Source organism: Pongo pygmaeus, chromosome 17 (genome assembly GCF_028885625.2).
Source record: "Pongo pygmaeus isolate AG05252 chromosome 17, NHGRI_mPonPyg2-v2.0_pri, whole genome shotgun sequence".
Lineage (NCBI taxonomy): Eukaryota > Metazoa > Chordata > Mammalia > Primates > Hominidae > Pongo > Pongo pygmaeus.
This window is the reverse complement of record NC_072390.2, coordinates 19,962,896-19,983,586: the sequence shown is the minus strand read 5'-3', so window position 1 is coordinate 19,983,586 and position 20,691 is coordinate 19,962,896. Positions and strand designations below refer to the sequence as shown.

General features: G+C 36.7%; 1 pseudogene; it reads right to left on the bottom strand.

Moving 5' to 3' along the window:
- Positions 1–216: 216 nt before the first annotated feature.
- The window catches only part of LOC129018742 (POTE ankyrin domain family member B-like), a 37,642-nt pseudogene continuing 17,167 nt past the window's right edge, over positions 217–20,691 (bottom strand).

Sequence of the window (20,691 nt, the reverse complement as noted above, 5' to 3'; positions counted from 1 at the left end):
CAATATTTGGAATGACTATTGAAAAGAAGAACAATGTGCAATCAAAGTCCTTGGCGACATTGTAGAACTTTGGGGGATGCTCGCTCCAACCACCTGCTGTCACCTTCATCATTCCTGTTTTTAAATCTTAAGTCAAGCCAATAAAAAACAAAACAAAAAATGAAACAATAAAACAAATAAAGCCACACCAATCTCATCTTGTTTTCTGCGAAGTTTGGTTTTGTCAAGCAAGGGTGTAACGCAACTAAGTCACAGTCCACCTAGAAGCATTTGCAGTGGACAATGGAGGGGCCTGACTCATCATACCCCTGCTTGCTGATCCACATCTGCTGGAAGGTGGACAGCAAGGCCAGGATGGAGCCACCGACCCACACGGAGTACTTGCGCTCCAGAGGAGCAATGATCTTGATCTTCATTGTGCTGGGCACCAGGGCAGTGATCTCTTTCTGCATCCTGTCAGCGATGCCAGGGTACATGGTGGTGCCACCAGACAGCACTGTGTTGGCGTACAGGTCTTTGTGGATGTCCATGTCACACTTCATGATGGAGTTGAAGGTAGTTTCGTGGACGCCACAGGATTCCATGCCCAGGAAGGAAGGCTGGAAGAGCGCCTCGGGGCAGCGGAACCACTAGTTGCCAATGGTGATGACCTGGCCATCGGGAAGCTCATAGCTCTTCTCTAGGGAGGAGCTGGAAGCCGCCATGGCCATCTACCACTCGAAGTCCAGGGCAACATAGCACGGCTTCTCCTTGATGTCACACACGATTTCCCGCTCAGCCGTGGTGGTGAACCTATAGCCACGCTCGGTGAGGATCTTCACGAGGTAGTCAGTCAGGTCCCGGCCAGCCAGTTCTAGGTGCAGGATAGCATAGGGGAAAGCATTTCCGTCATAGGTGGGCACAGTGTGGGTGACCCCATCACCAGAGTCCGTCATGATGCCAGTGGTACGGCCAGGGGTATACAGGGACAGCACAGCCTGGATGGCCACGTACATGGCTGGGGTGTTGAAGGTCTCAAACATGATCTGGGTCATCTTCTCATGGTTGGCCTTGGGGTTCAGGGGGGCCTCAGTCAGCAGCATTGGGTGCTCCTCAGGAGCCACACGGAGCTCATTGTAGAAGGAGTGGTGCCAGATCTTCTCCATGTTTTCCCAGTTGGTGATGATGCTGTGCTCCATGGGGTACTTCAGGGTCAGGATGCCTCTCCTGCTCTGGGCCTCGATGCCCACATAGGAGTCCTTTGACCCATGCCCCCCATCATGCCCTGGTACCTGGGGCGCCCCACGATGGAAGGGAAGACAGCCCGGGGGGCATTGTCTCCTGCAAAGCCGGCCTTGCACATGCCGGATCCATTGTCAATGACGAGCACGGAGGTATCATCACCCATGGTGAGCTCATTCAGTTGTACAGCCTTTAAAAGATTATCATTCTTTTTTTTTTCACACTTTCAATTTCCTCCAAATATTTCTTTTCTCTTAGCTGGTTCTGATATTTCATTATGTCTTGTTCCAGTCTTAGCATGGCAATTTCTTCCTGCAACATACTATTTTCAAGCAAGAGATCTTTTTCTTTCTTACGACTAAGAGAAAGCTGAGTAAGCAAAGGGAACTTTTAGTTAACACTCAGTTGAATGACATATCATGATTTCTTCTGAAATTAAAAAATAACATGTATATTGGTATAACGAAACAATCCCCATAGTGGATATTTAACTGGAAAAATATTGGACAAAACTTCAAACCTAATAGAGTGTAAATTTCCAAAGGTTTAAATATTTATTTAAAGACCATGAAAAATAAATCACTAGAGGATTTTTTAGAATCTCAGAATTAAAAAAGCCTTTCTGTGAGTTACAAAAAACCAGAGGCATAAAATAGAAGATTAATACATTTGATTATATTTTTAAGATTGGTTTTACAGTCTTATGTCTAACCTATCAACCACACCATCATAAAAGCCTTAGCTATGCATATATTTGGACAGAAGCAATTTCTCAAAGTTCTTTCAGTTCCTTTTTCTGAAGAATGTTTTACTGATATTCTATGTTTCTAATATTTTTATACTCAGTTATAAAAATTACGTTTATTTATAACTGTTAAATCTAAGCATCATACCCTTCTACACTGTAAACATCTGTATCTAAGCATTGCACTTCTACGTGCAATACTGAATTCATTTAAGATCAGGATTCTTAAAAGGAGAGGTCAGAAAATATATAAAAGATGCAGGATTTTCCCCAGGTCTGCTGATGCTACTGCTAGTGATCCTCCACAAAACCACAGTTACTTCTGTGGTATAAATATATAAATACAAAAGAAGCCTTTTATTTCAAAATACAAATGGTAAATAAGATACAACTTGGAGAAATTTTCTTAGAAATCATGAGATTATTTGCCATTGCAATAACTTTTCTTTCCTCTTTATAACGTTTGAAACAGTAATAAGTGTGAAATAGGGGAAATATACTGAACCATTTCTCCAGGAACAAAATACTTATCAATAAATTATCACTAAATGTGTATCATGGCATGTCATTGTTTTCAAAGCTCTTTGCATTGAAATGAGAAACTACTTGGAGCAAACTGTTCCTCTCCACAAAAGTAAGGATAATGACATCCACAGTGTGGCCTCTGAACCAGCTATAAATTTCCTACTTTCCTATCAGTGAAAATAATCAGTTGACTTCTCTATTAATATTTTTAAAAAATAAGCTAATGTCCAAAAACTAGAAAACTTGTTTTTAGCAGCAAAACTTATTTTTGATATGGAAAGATCATCAATTCTTATGAAAAATATCAAATGCTTCTCCTTTGGATTGAGGCCATTGTGCAGGTCACTACTCAACTGTTGCAGGCAAATAGAGTTGAATTAAGAACATGGCTTTATGCTATATGTACATATATAGATATATGACCGAGGATATATAGAATATATACATAGATATATCACTTAAAAATCCTTTATAGTTCTAAAATACATAGTTTTTTAAAAATATATGCACATATAAAAACATTTGAAAATGACTAAAGAAAATACCTCAGAATTCATTTTCTTTTCAGCCACTTCTACTGCTTTTGTTCAGATTTTGTCAGAATCTCACCTTGTAGTATTCCAGTGTTCTGTTCTTTGGAAAGTTCCTTCTGAATATCATTTTGTTCATCACTAGAAGAAATTTTAATTTTCATGAAATACTGGAGGTGTCCCTAAAATGATCTAGAGGGACAGATGGTGCCATCAGATGCATTCACACAATGTCTATCTGCACATTAATCCAACACAAGGCAAAGGGGTCTCACATTTGTTAACCCAGCTCTCCCCAACCATGTTGGCACCAGGGACTGGTTTTGTGGAAGATAATTTTTCCAGGAACCTGAGGTGGGGGATGGTTCTGGGATGATTCAAGCACATTACATTCATTGTGCACTTTATTTCTATTATTAATGTATATATTGTGAAATAATTATATAACTCACCAAAATGTAGAATCAGTGGGAGTCCTGAGTTTGTTTTCCTGCAACTAGATGGTCCCATCTGGGGGTGATGGGAGATGGTGACAGATCATAAAGCATTAGATTCTCATAAGGAGTGAACAACCTAAATCCCCTGCATGAGCAGCTTACAACAGGGTTCGAGTCACACTCCTATGACAATCTAATGCTACTGCTGATCTGACAGGAGGAGGAGCTCAGGCAGTAATGTGAGTGATGCAGAGTGGTTGCAAACAGATGAAGCTTTGCTTGCTCACCTGCCACTAACCTCCTGCTGTGTGGCCCAGGTCCTAACAGGCCAGGGACTGGTACTGGTCCATGGCCTGGGGATTGGGAACCCATGTGTTAACACACACTTTTTATGTTTATTTTTTGGAAACACTTTCCCCTTATATTCTTGATTCTTATGTATTTTATAAACTACTTAGAAATTCCTTTTAGAACAAGACAGGGTCTAATATTATGCTTTTAACGTAGAACTTTGAATTAATTTTATCTGTGTATGAGAGAGAGAAGTGAAATAAACTAATCATTAATCACTTTCTATTTTACTTTTATTTCATGCATATTAAGAATAAAACTGGGAAGTCCTAGGCAGAGCAACAGGGCAAGAGAAATAAAGGGCATCCAAACTGGAAAAGAGGAAGTTAAACTATCTCTTCACCAATGATATGATCTTATACCTAGAAAACCCTAAAGACTCCTAGATTTGATAAATGAATTCAGCAAAGTCTCACGGATTACAAAATAAATGAATACCAATCAGTAGCACCACTATACACCAACTACGACCAAGCTGAGAGTCATGTCAAGAACACAATCCCTTTTACAATGGCTGCAAAAAAGTGTGAAATACCTAGGAATATACTTAATGAAAAAGATGGGTGTTAAAGATAACTGGAAAACACCACTAAAGAAAATAATAGATGACACAAACAAAAGAAAATACATCTTATGTTCATGGACTGAAAGAACTGATATTGTGAAAATGACCATAGTGCCTAAAGCAGTCTACACATTTGATACAATTCCTACCAAAGTACCAATGCCATTCTTCGCAGAATTATTTTAAAATGCTGACAGTTATGTAGGACCACAAAAGAGCCTGAATAGCAGCAGACATATCAAGCAAAAGGAACAAATATGTTGGCATCACATTACCTGACTTCAAATTATACTCTAAAGCCATAGTAACAAAAACAGTGTGGTACTGGTATCAAAGTAGATACATAGATCAATGGAACAGAATAGACAACTCAGAAATAAGGCCACTACAATCAAGTGAACTCTGAGCAAGGATACAAAAACATACACTGGAGAAAGTACACTTTATTCAAAAATGGTGCTGGGAAAAAAAGATAGCCACGTGTTAAAGAATGAAACTGGATCTCTATCTCTCACAATATACAAAAATTAATTCAAGATGGATTAAAGGCCTAAACCTAAGACCTGAAAACTTTGGCCTAGGCAAAGAATTTATGATGAAGACCCTAAAAACAAATGCAACAAAAATGAAAATAAATAAATAAGACCTAATTAAACTAAAAAGCTTCAGCACAGCAAAGGAAATAACCATCAGAATAAACCAACAACCTATACAATGGGGAAAAAATTGCAAATTATGAATCTAACAAAGGACTAATATCTATAACCTACAAGAAACACAAACAAATCAACAGGAAACATACAAACAATTCCATTAAAAAGCGGCCAAAGTACATACATAGACATTTCTCTAAAGAAGATGTACAAATGGTGAACAAGCATATAAAAACATGCTAAATATCACTAATCATCAGGGAAATGTACAATAAAATGACAGTGAGATATCACCTCACTGCAGCCAGAATGGCCACTATTAAAAATCAAAAAAGATGTTGGTGTGGATGTGGTGAAAAGAGAACAGTTATACACTGCTGCTGGTGGGAATAAAAATTCCTACAAATCTATGGAAAACAGTATGGAGAGTTCTCAAAGAACTAAAAGTAGATCCTATCATTTTATCCAGCATTCTCATTTCTGGATATCTATCCAAAATAAAAGAAATTGTACTCTCAAAAAGACACTCACATACATATGTTTACTACAGCACAATTCACAATATGCAAAGATATCGAATCAACCAGTGTCCATCAACTGATGAGTGGAATAAAGAAAATGTATGTATGTATGTATGTATGTATGTATGTGTGTGTAAATATATATATACATATCACATATATATATATCTCACATATATATGTATATACACACACACATATACATACGTACATACCTGAGACTGGGTAATTCATACACATACATACCTAAGACTGGGTAATTCATAAAGGAAAGAGGCTTAATTGATTCACAGTTACATATGGCTGGGGAGGCCTCAGGAAACTTAACAATCATGGCAGAAGGAAAAGGGGAAGCAGGCACCTTCTCCATAAGGCGGCAGGAGAGAGAGAAGTGAAGGGGAAAGAGCCCCTTATGAAGCCATCAGCTCTTGTGAGAACTCAGTCACTATCACAAGAACAGCATGGAGAAAATGTACCCCATGATCAAATCACCTCCTACCTGATCTTTCTCTCAACACCTGGGAATTACAATTTGACATGAGATTTACATGGAAACACAAAGTCAAAATATTGGGGGTGGGATATCCTTACTTTTAAAATATCCAAATGTCATTATTTATAATTCAAAAATAGCAATTTTTATTAGTTATGATTTTGTTCAAAAATAATCTGATAAATTTTCTTCACTTTTAACCTAGTATTTAGTCAAAACATATAAAAACATGGATTTGCCAGCAGAAAATTGTAACTATTTTTTAATGAGGTAAAAATGTATAAGAATATCAGTATTATTGTTCAGAGAAGAAAGTGAACAAGAAAAGAAAAGGAATTTAAAAAGAGAGAATATCACTACCGTATACATACATGAACTGACAAAGAGACTAAAATCTCCTACTGGAGATTATGTTAGGACTTGAGCAAAAGCTTCTAAGAATACCAAAAAGAAAAACAAAACAAATATTTTTAAGAAGTAAATTATACAGAGAACTCTTCTGATTAAGACGATGTATCAAAAAATAATCTTCCTGAGAGCTATTATTAACCAATTCATCATAACAAAAACTTTAAAATTAAGTTTACAATTCTGGAATATTAAAAAGTTTCATTTTGAACATAGTTAATGGAAGGCAACATTTGAACGAAAATTTCTGGTTAAAGTTGACTCAAACTCAAAATCAGTGTGCAAAAATCACAAGCATTCTTATACACCAATAACAAACAGAGAGCCAAATCATGAATGAACTCCCATTCACAATTGCTTCAAAGAGAATAAAATACCTAGGAATCCAACTTACAAGGGATGTGAACTTACAAGGGAAGTTCTCTCTTCAAGGAGAACTACAAACAACTGCTCAACGAAATAAAAGAGGACACAAACAAATGGAAGAACATTCCATGCTCATGGATAGGTAGAATCAATATTGTGAAAATGGCCATACTGCCCAAGGTAATTTATAGATTCAATGCCATCCCCATTAAGCTACCAATGACTTTCTTCACAGAATTGGAAAAAACTACTTTAAAGTTCATATGGAACCAAAAAAGAGCCCACATCACCAAGACAATCCTAAGCCAAAAGAACAAAGCTGGAGGCATCATGCTATCTGACTTCAAACTATACTACAAGGCTACAGTAACTAAAAGAGCATGGTACTGGTACCGAAACAGAGATATAGACCAATGGAACAGAACAGAGCCCTCAGAAATAATATCACACATCTACAACCATCTGATCTTTGACAAATCTGACAAAAACAAGAAATGGGGAAAGGAATCCCTATTTAATAAATGGTGCTGGGAAAACTAGCTAGCCTTATGTAGAAGGTGGAAACTGGATCCCTTCCTTACACCGTATACAAAAATTAATTCATGATGGATTAAAGACTTTCATGTCAGACCTAAAACCATAAAAACCCTAGAAGAAAACCTAGGCAATACCATTCAGAACATAGGCATGGGAAAGGACTTCATGTCTAAAACACCAAAAGCAATGGCAACAAAAGCCAAAATTGAAACCTAATTAAACTAAAGAGCTTCTGCATGGCAAAAGAAACTACCATCAGAGTGAACAGGCAACCTACAAACTGGGAGAAAATTTTTGCAATCTACTCATCTGACAAAGGGCTAATATCCAGAATCTACAAAGAACTCAAACAAATTTACAGGAAAAAAACAAACAACCCCATCAAAATGTGGGCAAAGGATATGAACAGACACTTCTCAAAAGAAGACATTTATGCAGCCAAAAGACACATGAAAAAATGCTCACCATCACTGGCCATCAGAGAAATGCAAATCAAAACCACAATGAGATACCATCTCACACTAGTTAGAATGGTGATCATTAAAAAGTCAGGAAACAACAGGTGCTGGAGAGGATATGGAGAAATAGGAACACTTTTACACTGTTGGTGGGATTGTAAACTAGTTCAACCATTGTGGAAGTCAGTGTGGCGATTCCTCAGGGATCTAGAACTAGAAATACCATTTGACCCAGCCATCCCATTACTGGGTATATACCCAAAGGGTTATAAATCATGCTGCTATAAAGACACATGCACACATATGTTTATTGTGGCACTATTCACAATAGCAAAGACTTGGAACCAACCAAAATGTCCATCGATGATAGACTGGATTAAGAAAATGTGGCACATATACACCATGGAATACTATGCAGCCATTAAAAAGGATGAGTTCATGTCCTTTGTAGGGACATGGATGAAGCTGGAAACCAACATTCTCAGAAAACTATGTCAAGGACAAAAAAACAAACATCGTATGTTCTCACTCATAGGTAGGAACTGAACAATGAGAACACTTGGACACAGGAAGGGGAACATCACACACTGGGGCTTGTCATGGGGTGGAGGGAGTGGGGAGGGATAGCATTAGGAGATATACCTAATGTAAATGATACTAGTGCAAGCATGTGTGACATGGAAACTACAGCTGACTACTGCAAAAGCTTCCTTTGTCTCCTGGTTTCTTTACATGGTTACCTTCCATCAATCCCAGCAAACTATAGGCCACAGGCCAAATCCAATCTGCCTTGTGGTTTTGTAAATAAAGTTTTGTAGGAGCTCAGTCATGCCTGTTTGCTCACATATCATCATGGTGGCTTTCACACTACAACAGCAGACGACAGCAGGGTTAAGTAGATATGACAGAGACCACATGGTCTAAAATATTTCCCACCTACTCCTTTACAGAAAGAGCTTGCTAAACCATTTTGCACCATAACCACAATGCTTTAATTCTCAAATCTTGTGACTCCCCTGCTCAAATTTCTCCAATGAGCCCCTGCAGCACACATTGTTGGCTCCCTACCAATAGCCATTCCTTATTCTTTCTTGCAAAAGAAACACAAGTCTGTTGGGATAGTTATTATCCCAATTTCCCTCCTCAGCCTCAGAAAGACAAATGTTTATTCTAAGCTAATCATGTATTTGCCTTCCCAGTGCCTGCTTTGGGAATGAGCATGTGGTGTGACCCAGCTAATGAAATGTTACAGGAAGCCCCCTGCATGCTTCTAAGTTTTCTCCCTGTTTAAAAGACACATGTGAAGAAAAGCTGCCCTTGCGATGCTGTGTTGTGAGAACAAGATGTTTGGAGCTGCTACGGATTAGCCCACCATGAAAGGAGATGTGAATAAAACACTGCCAACAGCACAACTGAAAGAGGGACAAGAGGGATCCCCGGGATGTCACTGAACAAAAAAAAAACCAACTCTGGTTCCTACTGTTTTAGCCATTGCTCATCTAGTACTTGCAGTCCAAAGCATTCTACCTGGTAAATTTCCCATGGCCCACAGGATAAGACCTACTCATTTCTACAGTATTAAAAAGTCTATCATAAACTTGCCTTAGTTAAGTATTCACCTCATTCCCAACCTCTCATATTTCACACTTTTGGTACTAGCAAAAGTGAACTGCTCAGAAACCCTGCCATGTTCACTCAAGCATATTGTCTTCTGCACCTGCTGCTCTTCCTCCCAAACAGGCAATCTCTTTAGATGTTTCTCCTGGCAAATACACAATCTTGTTACATGTTCCTTCTGCCAAACATTATTCTTCTGCTTCTTTACCTTGAAAAATTCTTCTCACTCTCTATGCTTACCTTAAATCCTACCTCCTTTCTTTTTAAAGCTTTCATTCCTCATCACATACGTCTGGCACATAATCAATATAACATACAATAAATCATAATTATAAGCTTCCGGTGGGCATCTAGCACACAGTAAGCACTGAATAAAGTAGCAAAATAATAAAAATGACAATAATAATAACAAGCTTCTGTCTGCATTTTCATTTGTGTTCTGTAGCATTAGAAAAATGCTTAGTATCTAAAAGACATTTGATAGTTATTTGTTAAGTGGACAAGTGAAAACATAAATAGAAATATTTTCTTTGAAAATTCTGTTGAAAAAGCACAGAAATGAAATAGAGACAGTTCTTCTGTTATGAGCACTTTAAAGATCAAAACTACATCTATTCCATCTTTGTCTCCTGTAACTTAAAAACCTAACTTACAGAAGCTCTTTGATAAATAGATGGCTAAGTTAAAGGTGTCCTCATACAGTTTGGATTGTACCATGTATTAGGTGTCCACATCCAGGTAGCATATTAGTATTTTTGCTACTGTGAAACATTTTTATACTTTTATTATAATCTGCTGACCCTAGAGTTTGGCAAATTATACATCTATTATGACAATCTTTTGGCAAATGGTAGCAAAGCATCTTGTTCTAACAAAATTACTGTTGTCAAGACAATTAATCAGCAGGTAGAAGAATACATCTTGTTCCAACATAGTAAATGTATCTCTTTCAACTTCAAATGAGGAGGAATGAAGTCAGTAATAGTGAGACCTTGTTGGGACAAGCATATGTAACATGACCTGTGCATCACTATTCTTTTGTGATCAAAACTTCCTTACTTTTACTTTTTTATCTGTGGTAGGACCACCCAGAGCAGGGGTCCACAACTCCTAGGCCACAGACTGGTACCAGTCCATGGCCTGTTAGGAACCACACCACACAGGAGGAGGTGAGCAGCAGGCAAACCGGAGAAGATTCATCTGTATTTATAGCCACTCCCCATGGCTCATATTACCTCCTGAGCTCTGCCTCCCATCAGATCAGTGATAGCATTAGATACTCATTGGAGCATGAACCCTGTTGTGAACTGCCTATCTGAGGGATCTAGGTTGTGTGCTTCTTACGAGAATCTAATGCCTGATTATCTGTCACTGTCTCCCTTTGCCCCCGTATGGGACCATCTAGTTGCAGGGAAACAAGCTCCGAGCTTCCACTGATTCTACATTATGGTAAGTTGCATAATTATTTCATTACATATTACAATGTAATAATAATATAAAGTAACACAATAAATGTAATGTGACTGAAGAATCCTGAAACCATCCCTACCTTCCTGCAGTCCACGAAAACATTGTCTTCCACAAAACTGGCTCCTGGTGCCAAAAAGGTAGTGGGCAACTGACCTAAAGTAATTCACTATCACAAGTCTTACCTGGGTTGCTGTTTTCAGAAGAGTATTTTGGCATCTGCTTTTCTTTGCAGTCAGAAAGTAATTGGCAAATTCTGTCTAAAAATATAATAAATAAAATTACTGTTTTAAAATACTGATCTACAAGCTTACCAAATGTAAAATTCTTAGAGTATTTCAAACAATATCAGAATATCAGAACTTAACAGTATTATCCCATCCACTTAGGTATACATTCTACAAACTTATCATGAAGCTTCTATTTAAAGAAGAAAAAAAGTAAGGTGAAATACTCATAAATCGAGGGCACTTTGACCAGTAAATTAACTTGCATTAGCCTGTTGTAATAGAAGGTGTCCCAACTCTGCATAAGTTGTAGCTTCATAATGAACAGCTATTTGCTCTTGAACAAGTTGCTTCTCTTAGGCTCAATGTCTTCTTCTACAAAGTGAGGACTTTGTTGCCTTATTTCACTAGGTTGTTATAATGATTTAACAAGATAACATTTTTAAAAATGCTCAGAGAAATAGTGAAGCAATGCAATAATCTGTTCCTAAACTTTATGACTAAAATTGTCTGGGAATCCCAAATAAAACCCAATGTGTATTTTATTCATAGGTTCTAATATGCAAATGTTGTAGTTTTCAGAAAATGTTATTAAGTACTAATTTTGCTTCTTAGTTGTTCTACTCTTTATGGCTTATAATTCAGGGCATCTCAACTATTTCATAGTTTGTAACTAAATTTTCTCATAAATATCTCATTAAAGTAGATAATGGGATTGTCCACTATTTCGGAGTTGACAAATCACACCAAGGGCAGAAAAACCAATGGATGTTAAAACCTGACTTGGACCAATGATCCTTCTCTACAGACTCAAACTCTGAGCCAGACGTTTGTTACGATGATGCTTTATATCCATGTTCATCTCTAGCTGACATGGGAGACCAAAACCCTACTTTTATTTTTTTTAGGTTCCATGAGGAAGTTGCAAATTGACAGTCTCTAATTTTTAACATACATACTAACAATATATTTTGCACACAACACCCCACACATTATTTGGCTCTGGTGTCATCTCACAGACCACCTTACATGACTATTTTTGTAGTGCAAATCACAATTTCAATATTTTGGTGGCACCCATTTTGCTTTGATTCACAGTTTCCTTAGAGCTAGTCAGCGAACAGTCAAATGACCTTCCAGTGACTGCACGAAATATGGAATGCTTCCAAAATGTGTGTGGCCACCTTATGCAAGGGCCAGCTCCTCAGGAGGCTGAGGCAGGAGAAATGGATGAACCCACGAGGCAGAGGTTGCAGTGAACTGAGATCGCACCACTGCACTCCAGCCTTGGCGATAGAGCGAGACTCCATCTCAAAAAAATAAATAAAATAAAATAAAATAAAATACCAGTAAAGTTTGCAATTCCTCTGACTCAGTTTACCATAATTACAATTATGATTACTAGTAAAAGAATAAATAGTGAATAACCACAATATTGGGCTTTTCTCCCAAAACAAAAAAAATTAATATAAACAATGTAGCTTATTATAAAGAGCCAAAACAATTTTAAAAATGCATATAATTACCAGGCAAAAGTGTTAGAGTGAACCATGTCAAACATTTTTAAAGTGAGAATCAATCAAACAGTATACCCAGGATAAGCTCCATTCACTCATTTAATAAGTATTTATTAGGTAGCTACGTCCAATATGCTAGGCCTTTTTCTAGGCAGTGAGGATATAGTAGTGAAAAATAAAAACCCTATTCATGAGAGTGAGAAAAACACACAATAACAACAGACAGATAAGGCAAAATATACAGTAAGTTAAAGGAGAAAAACTAAAGCAGGAAAATGCAATGTTTATGTGTTTGATGGGGAGGGTGGTGGGAAAGATGGAATGGTCAGAAAAGTCACTGAAGAGAAAGGGAATTTTTTTAAATACAAAAAACCTTTTATTTGTAAATCAAAGACTCTAAGAAATGATGACATAAGGTTAACAGCATTGATGTCAAGATACAAATGGGTTTGAAGTTAGAGATGATAAACCACTTTGTTTCATTGAACCTTCCCTTGATTACGTTAGAGATCATCCCTGGTAGTCTCCCAGTTGAATCTTAAGCATGACGCGTCTGGGTAGTACATGGTTCTTCCTCAGAAAGTGGTTGTTCCTTAATGTGTTTCTTTTTACCCTTTTTCTTCTTTTTCTTAGAAAGGGGGTTTTAAATGAAGAACTGGAGGAATGGAAAGACTAAGCTAGGAGGATATCTGGGGAAAAAGCATTACAGACACAGGGAACTGCCAAGTACAGAGGTGTGCCTGGAGTCTTTAAGCACTAGGGGTAGATAAGTGACAGCAAGAATTCAGTGTGGCTGAAGCAGAGCAAAGGAGATAATTAGGAGGAACTTTGACATGCACTCAGAGTGAAATGGGAGACAATAAGAAGAGCTGGGGCAGGGGAATGACACAATTTGACTTATGATTTAAATACATCCACTGAGTTAAGAATTGATGAAAATTGAAGTTTTTAAAAGCCAGGACTATCAATTCTCAGTCTATGACACTCATCTAGACTACAGAGGAGGGTGGCTCAGATGTACAAGATATGATTGGATTCTGGACGTATTCTTCAGGTAGACCTGACAAGATTTAGAGAGATTAGTTGTGAGGTGTCAGAGAGAGACAGAGAGAGATGAGTCAAGAATGACACCGAGATTTTTGGCAGAGCAACTGGAAGAGTGGCCCTTAACCAAAGTAGGAAAGACTACATGAGGTGTAGATTTCAGGAAGGCCATCAGTAGCCCAATTTCGGATCTGACAAGTGTGTGACACCCAATAGCTAACCAAATAGAGACGTCAAGTAGGCAGGCTGATATAGAAATCTGAAATTAAGGAGACAGATCTGAGCTGGAGACATATATTTGGAAATCACTAGCATATACACAGCAGAAAAAGTCACAAGGGGCCGGGTGCAGTGGTTCACACCTGTAATCCCAACACTTTGTGAGGCAAAAGCAGAGAGATCACCTGAGGTCAGGAGTTTGAGACCAGGCTGGTCAAAATGGGGAAATGCTGTCTCTACTAAAAATACAAATATTAGCCAGGCATGGTGGTGTGCACCTGTAATGCCAGCTACTCAGGAGGCTGAGGCAGGAGAATCGCTTGAACCCAGGAGGTGGAGGTTGTAGTGAGCCGAGATCAGACCACTGAACTCCAGCTTGGGTGACAGAGCGAAACTCTGTCTCAAAAAAAGAAAAAGAAAAGTTCACAAGAAAGAAGATTGAGGACTGAGCCCTGGGAAACAACAATGTCCAAAAGGAGAAAGATGAGGAGCAGCAAGCAAAACAGACCATGAAGAACGGACTAGAAAGGCAGGAGGAAAAGCCTGAGGGAGTGAGGTCCTGAAAGCCAAGTGAAGATGCCATTAGGGAGGAGATGTCCACCATTGGCTCAAATATTGCTGACAGATTAAATAAAATGAGGTGGAAGAAAAATGCCTAGATTTATTACAGAAAAAAATTAGTGATAATCTTGAGGAAAAACAACGTTGGAAGAGTGCTGAAATTGAAGATTTACTGGCATGAGATCAAGAGTGAATGAAAAGAAAATTTGAGTTCATGAGTGTAGTTAGTTCTTTTAAGGACATCATACTTAGGAGTCATGACTGAGAATATTGTAATTTTCTTCCACAGTCTCAGAAAAATAATAGACAAATAGTTTCACATTTTATATAACAGGTGTAGTTTTCAAATTTTATATAACAATTATGTATTTTAAAGGTTATAAAAATTATACACATATGGCATTAAAAGTGCCAGACTGAGGTGTTAAATTCTTAAAACTATAGAACTAAAAGTCACCTTGAACATTTGTAGATTACATAAGCTGATTATCATTTTGTTCATGCTTATACATAAAGACCAAGAAATACTAAAAGTTTTAAGGAGAGTATTTCTTACTTGATAAAAATCAGCCAATTCTAGGATAGTTGATACTTATCAAATATGCAAAGTAAGTGATCACAGTAAAATATTGAGTTCTATTAACAGCAATAAAGTGGGAGAAATGCAGAAAATAATCTTATTTTATAAATGAAATTTAAAAAATTATATGAAGTCACTGTGGAAAAACATGGTGAGGTGAATACTGAAATATATCCTTTTCTCAAAGGAAGATAATGTCACACATGCAGGGCACTTTCACAAATAAGAGTTACTGCATTAGCAGCACCTTCCTTTTAGCACAAGGGTCAGCAAATTAGCACCTGTGGGCCAAATCCAGCCCACTGCCTGTTTTCATAAGTAAAGAATCTTGGAACACAGCCATGCTTATTCACTTTACAGTCTATAGTGTCAATTAGCTGGGTGTGACTGTCGCACACTTGTGGTCCCAGCTAGTAGACAGGCTGAGGTGGGAGGATCACTAGAGCCCAGAAAGTTGAGGCTGCAGTGAGCTGTGATCACACAACTGCACTCCAGCCTGGGCGACAGAGACCCTGTCTCAAAAAAAAAATAAATATATATAGTCCACAAAGCCTAAAATATTTACTAACTGGCTCTTTGCAGAAAAAGCTGGCCAACTCCTGGTTTAGTAGATGAAAGATCCTTTGATATATTTTAATAACAGTTTTACCCAATATACTGAAATGTTTATATTAAATGTAGATCCCCATGTACAATCCCCTGGCAATATTCAGATTCAGGGTCCAATATTTCAGCACTCAGGCACTGACAAGAAAAATTTAATAACTAGCAATCTTGTGGCTAACAAGGTACAGTGTCAATGTAGCATGTAGCTTCCATTTGCAACACAGTAGATATTACAAGAATTCTAACAAAATTATCTTAAGATGTGTTATCAAGCTAAATGCTTTAAATACATTTTAATTGTGAAATAATCAGTATACTCTAGATCTAACTTCATATGTAAAAAATGGTTGCATACTACATTATTTTCTGGGTATGAAAATTGAGATACTTCCTATTGGTAAGGATTTACTTTTGATAATGATGATTTCCTATTGATAAGGATCCATTTTTTGATATAATAATGCTGTAATAAATGTCCTTATACATAAGTATATATGTAACACATCTATACAAATATCCTTAACATACATATATTATATATCCTTACTATGTTATATATATGTGTGTGAATATGCTACTAAATTAATGTTCAAAATGTGTTTACCAACAGTGTATGAAATGTCTTTTTCAATGAGACCATTTCTTTGCAGCAACACAGAAGGAGCTGGAGGCCATTATGCTAAGCAAACTAATGCAGGAACAGAAAATCAAATGCCACATATTCTTACTTATTAGCGGGAACTAAACAATGAGAACTCATGGACACAAAAAGGAGAATAACAGACACCAAGGTCTACTTAAGGGTGGAGCGTGGCAGGAGGGAGACGACCAAAAAACTACCTTTTGAGTATTTTGCTTATTATGTGACTGATGAAATAATCTGTAGCCCAAACTTCCATGATACAGTTTACCTATATAACAAACCTGCACATGTACCCCTGAAGCTAAAATAAAAGTTCACTAAAAAGAAAAGAAAATGCCTTTTCCCTCACATTTGCCAATACTGGTTATTTTTCAAATAAATTAATGACTGGAAAAATGGTAACTCATTGTTTGCTGATTTTCATTTTTCTGATTGCCAGGCAAGGCTGAATATCCTAGCAAAAGTATAAAATTTGTTCCTCATGAATATTAGCCCAAATTAGGATTAGTTTGACAGCACATAGTCATCTCCTGTTAAATGTTGCCATAGGCTTACCTGTGATAGTCTACATTCTCAGGGTCAGGAAATTGCTGATTTTCAGGTGTTCTGTTCTTCCTTTGTGGAATTAATCCATCATCACCATTGCCAGCAGTGGCACCATTAGTCAGGTTTTCTGGGAATCCCACATGATTACTTCCATTTCTTCTTCAACCTTGAGTGGAAGTTTGATATTAAGGATGGTTATCACTTTATTGAATAAAAAGAACCTTTTTAATTGATTTTATCAATTGACTCAGTTTGTCATTATTTTAGTCATTGAAATATTTCACACTTAAATTTGATCATATATACAGAACTACTATATAATTTTAAGATGTAATTATCCTGTCATTAGTATATCATTGAAATTTTTGTAAAGTTTGCTTGATTTCTGTTTGAGTAAATAAAACAGAATTTTCCAAAATTCAAAAAGGTCCCTCCTTCATTTTGTGCTTTTATTCCCAACCACTCTTCAGCATCTTATGTGTACTTACACCATTTGACTCATGGGAACACACAAATAAAAAGACAAAGATGCAAAATGAGTCTTCTTCTGTCTTTACCACCGAGATTTTACATTAAACAGTCAGATTTAGAGGATGAGACATGATGGGGCCTCAGGAATAGAAAGGAAGATTTTCCCTTTCTGCACTAAGATATTCTTCTCCCCCACTGCCTTTGATCGTTCTTTTTTCATTTGGTTCCTGGGATATCAAAAACATGATGATGCTCACTGAAACCTGGGAACCAAAGTTTGCCACAACACAAGGAGCAGAGTGAAACTACTGAGGTGCAAGCATGGAATTCCAGAAAATGAGATGCTCCCCAAGTTTCACATTCAATAGCTATACAATTTTCTAGCTTGAAGATAAACAGAATAAGAAGTTATCTTCTTTAGCCACATTATCTATTGATAATCAGACTAAAACCAAGAAAGATAAAATTATTGATCCAAAGCTCCTAAAGTGGCATTACCTAGCATTTTACGGCACCATTCAGGATTATTCCATAATAATGAAAGAATATCTCCAGTTTGTATCTCTTTAAAACTCAACGTATGGAATTCTTTCCGAGTTAAGTATTAAATTTTTCGCTGATGATGTATGCAACTTACATGATAGGATCATGTATGCCTAAACTTACTACGCTTTGTTAAACAACATAACGTAAAAATCTAATTCAACAGAATCATTTGAATATAAAGGTATACTTCTCTATCACAATCCTTATTTATTTCTGGTTCTTGAGACATTTTCTGCAGATGAAAAATAGAAGGTTAATTTGCTTGTTGTATTTCCAGGAAGTCTCCTCTTTTGGAACGCATGTTTTTAAAATAATTATATTCTTAAGTAATCAAATATGGACAATGAAAAATTAGAAAATAATTAAAATTAAAATTTAACTGTTAAAATAATTAAGTAAATAATTAAAATTAAGAATTAACTTTTTAATCTACATTTAGCTACTGCCACATCACTGGCTTCTGACTAACATGTGAAAAATAATTAACCTTAGCCAAAGGGAGAAGAAAAACCTGAACCAGCAAACTTAACTTTTTCACCATTTGTTTAGACTGAAGTTAATTTGTTATGTGTTAAATCTACCAAAAATGAATTAGCAGATGATTTGTAGCATTCCACAGGCTTCCTCACTTGAAAAGAGTTTACCTCATGAAACCCTAAGTAGTGAGCCCCTACAGTGCACTGAAGTGCTTTTTTAAAAGATTATTAACTGGACACTTTAAGTTATTAGGAGCCAAAATCCACACCAAATAGAAAGAAATGCAAATTCTTAAATTTTAATTGAAATTAATGCTGTAATATGATAGTGTTATGTATCTAGATTATCTGCTTAAGTCCAATTCTAATATATTCTAATGTGTACTAATTACAGTGGATAAAAATTTTTAATAATATGTACTGATTTTCTGCAACCAAAATAAGTTAGAATGTTATTGTGTTTGTGCACTAACACCAAAGATCCCGTTCTGCAAGATATGATTCTTTTAAGAGGGAGTTGGGTTGCTTTTATGACCTGGTTCCCTCCCTGAACAGAAACGCTGAGGTTACTGAGAGACCACAAGGCAGAATATATCTTTAGCCTTGGTATCAGTGACTGACAATATAAAACTGTAGATTTTCAACCACTAGCCATGATTACCCTTTAACCATGAATCTAGCTCAGGGACCGTCAGTGTTACATTGTTCATAATTCTATTGCTTAATAATATAATCCAATAATTGATGTTACTTTCCTTATCATGTTAGGGTGTTGTAAAAATAAAAGAACAAACAAAGTTCTGGAATTTGTTTTTCCTCTATTCCAAAAGGAAAGATTAGTTATAAGCTAATCAAAAAGACAGATAAGAATATTTTAAATAAAATAACGTAAAATAAGAGTATTTTACATTTTATAGTAGTTATGTTTTTAAGTTAAATATCGAATGTAAATTAGAATTCATTGATTCTTCTGTTAATGAGATTGCTGAATTTATTAAAATAAATTTTAAGAATCTATTAAAAAATTCTGAAAAAAAAGAATCTATTGATTCTCAAAACCTAGTCTGAAAGGTAATTTCATTTGGACTAATATTATTAAATCAAAGAAAACATTAAATCAAAAATTTAAATTTAAAATTTTCCATGCCTCTGGCTGGCTATTTTCACTGCCTTTAAGCCTTTGTGACTCTTCCTCTGATGTCAGTTTTAAGTCTTGTTCTGTTGAGAAATCCATATATTAAGTTAAAATGAACCACTTAGAACTGTTAAAAACTAGTGCCTTTATAAAAATAGATTTAAGACAACATTTTATTTTATTTCATAAATTGAGTGTTTAGTCTTTCATGAAATTGTTACTTAGGAAATAATTCTCCAAAACTTCAACAAATCACTTGGGGAGACACCTGATGTGATTCACTCACAAATTCATCCACCCAACATAAATGAACAAAATCACGAGAAACACAACTTTAAAATACAGTAGAAACTTATAAGGTAACACAGTATGTTGTTCTCCACTTCCTAATAGTGAAGCAGTAAATGTAAAGAAAAGGAAATTCAGTTTTAAACAGAAACAAGTTTTCCTGCACTTAGCAACTCTGACTTTAAGGATAACAACAGGCAGGGCCCAGGAAAGGTCGTGGTGACCCTCTCTGAGAAGCCAGAGCCCACAGATATGGGCTCCAGACATCCCAGAGCAAGGTTAAGAAAACAAATTCCTTTACTATCTCCCATTTCCCTCAGCATTTACTCGTAGCTATTTTTACAAATGCATATATTTTGCAAGTTCCTGTTTTCCTTCAATGTAGCTGCAAGGTAACAAGCTATGCTGAGATTGCAAAACTGTCACTATATGATTAACTGCCTTTGTTCTGCTTTTGTAAGCTTCCCCATGTAAGTCAAGCCCTGTCTTTGTTCAAGGCTCAGGCTTTGGATGCAAATCCGCTGAGCTGGTGCACATCTAAATAAAATCCTCCTGTTTCACCCACTGGGTCTCTCCTGCCTCCTGTTTTCTGCAACAATAGTACCTTATAAATGGTTTCCAAAATTATTACTGACACATTAGTGTACAATGCCTTCCTAATATCTAAAATGTTTCCCTCCACTATTCTGACAAATTTATTTTCATTTTTCTTTTCTTTTTGAGCTGGGGTCTTGCTCTGTCATCAGCCTGGAGTGCAGTGGTACAAACTCAGCTGACTGCAACCTCCAACTCCCTGGTTTAAGTGATTCTCCTGTCTCAGTCTCCTGAGAAGCTGGGATTACAGGCACACACCATCATGCCCAGCTAATTTTTGTATTTTTAGTAGAGATGGGGTTTCAGCATTGGACAAGATGGTCCTGATCTTTTCACCTTGTGAT